The sequence below is a fragment of the Glycine max genome, chromosome 13 (genome assembly GCF_000004515.6).
Source record: "Glycine max cultivar Williams 82 chromosome 13, Glycine_max_v4.0, whole genome shotgun sequence".
NCBI lineage: Eukaryota > Viridiplantae > Streptophyta > Magnoliopsida > Fabales > Fabaceae > Glycine > Glycine max.
The window spans coordinates 8,080,127-8,082,878 of NC_038249.2; positions in this window are offsets into that span (position 1 = coordinate 8,080,127).

A 2,752-nucleotide genomic window follows, 5' to 3' on the forward strand; every position below is an offset into this window, starting at 1 on the left:
TCAAACAAGATGCTGAAAACTTGATGATAGCACAGATATATGTTGATGACATTGTGTTTGGAGGGATGTCGAATGAGATGCTTCGAAATTTTGTCCAACAGATGCAATCTGAATTTGAGATGAGTCTTGTTGGAGAGCTGACTTATTTTCTGGGACTCCAAGTGAAGCAGATGGAAGACTCCATATTCCTCTCACAAAGCAAGTATGCCAAGAACATTATCAAGAAGTTTGGGATGGGAAATGCCAGCCATAAAAGAACACCTGCACCTACTCACTTGAAGCTGTCAAAAGATGAAGCTGGCACCAGTGTTGATCAAAGTCTGTACAGAAGCATGATTGGGAGCTTACTATATTTAACAGCTAGCAGACCTGACATCACCTATGCAGTAGGTGTTTGTGCAAGATATCAAGCCAATCCCAAGATAAGTCACTTGAATCAAGTAAAGAGAATTCTGAAATATGTAAATGGCACCAGTGACTATGGGATTATGTACTGTCATTGTTCAGATTCAATGCTGGTTGGGTATTGTGATGCTGATTGGGCTGGAAGTGCAGATGACAGAAAAAGCACTTCTGGTGGATGCTTCTATCTGGGCAACAATCTTATTTCATGGTTCAGCAAGAAGCAGAACTGTGTGTCCCTATCTACTGCAGAAGCAGAGTATATTGCAGCAGGAAGCAGCTGTTCACAACTAGTTTGGATGAAGCAGATGCTCAGGGAGTACAATGTCGAACAAGATGTCATGACATTGTACTGTGATAACCTGAGTGCTATTAATATTTCTAAAAATCCTGTTCAACACAGCAGAACCAAGCACATTGACATTAGACATCACTATATTAGAGAGCTTGTTGATGATAAAGTTATCACACTGGAGCATGTTGACACTGAGGAACAAATAGCAGATATTTTCACAAAGGCATTGGATGCAAATCAGTTTGAAAAACTGAGGGGCAAGCTGGGCATTTGTCTGCTAGAGGATTTATAGCAATTACTTTTATCTGAACGTGCTCAAACGTTAATAGCGCGTTCTTTACTGGGCCAAACCAAATTCGACCGTTGCTTCACACGTCCCTTTATATTCCTCATTCAAATTTATATTTTCGTGGCATTCTTGTTTTCATCAGCATTCCCCAACACCTCTCGGAATTTCACGAAATCATTTCAAAAGCTCTGCTTCTCCATGGCTACCTCACCAAAAGAAACTTCATCTCCTGGTTCACCTTCTGTACCATCATCTCCATCATCCACCAAAGCACCATCAAACCAGGAACAACCTGAATTCCATATCCAACCCATACGAATGATTCCTGGTCAAGCCCCTGTTCCTGAGAAACTGGTCCCCAAAAGACAACAGGGAGTGAAGATTTCTGAAAACCCTAGCCTTGCAACAAGTCCTAGGGAAGTAGACACGGAGATGGATAAGAAGATTCGCAGTATTGTGAGTAGCATTTTGAAAGATGCTTCTGTCCCTGATGCTGATAAAGATGTTCCAACATCTTTCACCCCAAATGTTTCTGTCCCTGACGCTGATAAAGATGTTCCAACATCTTCCACCCCAAATGCTGAAGTCCCCTCTTCATCCAGCAAAGAGAGATCAACAGAGGAAGAGGATCAAGCCACAGAGGAGACCCCTGCACCAAGGGCACCAGAACCGGCTCCAGGTGACCTCATTGACCTAGAAGAAGTAGAATCTGATGAGGAACCCATTGCCAACAAGTTGGCACCTGGCATTGCAGAAAGATTACAAAGCAGAAAGGGAAATACCCCCATTACTAGGTCTGGACGAATCAAAACTATGGCACAGAAGAAGAGCACTCCAATCACTCCTACCACATCCAGATGGAGCAAAGTTGCAATCCCTTCCAAGAAGAGGAAAGAAATTTCCTCATCTGATTCTGATTATGATGTCGAACTAGATGTTCCCGACATCAAGCGGGCCAAGAAATCAGGGAAAAAGGTGCCTGGAAATGTCCCTGATGCACCATTGGACAACATTTCATTCCACTCCATTGGCAATGTTGAAAGGTGGAAATTTGTATATCAACGCAGGATTGCTTTAGAAAGAGAACTGGGAAGAAATGCCTTGGATTGCAAGGAGATCATGGACCTCATCAAGGCTGCTGGACTGCTGAAAACTGTCACCAAGTTGGGAGATTGCTATGAAAGTCTAGTCAGGGAGTTCATTGTCAACATTCCCTCTGACATAACAAACAGAAAGAGTGATGAGTACCAGAAAGTGTTTGTCAGAGGAAAATGTGTTAGATTCTCCCCTGTTGTAATCAACAAATACCTGGGCAGACCTACTGAAGGAGTGGTGGATATTGATGTTTCTGAGCATCAGATTGCCAAGGAAATCACTGCCAAACAAGTCCAGCATTGGCCAAAGAAAGGGAAGCTTTCTGCAGGGAAGCTGAGTATGAAGTATGCAATCCTGCACAGGATTGGAGCTGCAAACTAGGTACCCACCAATCATACTTCCACTGTTGCCACAGGTTTGGGTAAATTTCTGTATGCTGTTGGAACCAAGTCCAAATTTAATTTTGGAAACTATATTTTTGATCAAACTGTTAAGCATTCAGAATCGTTTGCTGTCAAATTACCCATTGCCTTCCCTACTGTATTGTGTGGCATTATGTTGAGTCAACATCCAAATATTTTAAACAACATTGACTCTGTGATGAAGAGAGAATCTGCTCTGTCCCTGCATTACAAACTGTTTGAGGGGACACATGTCCCAGACATTGTCTC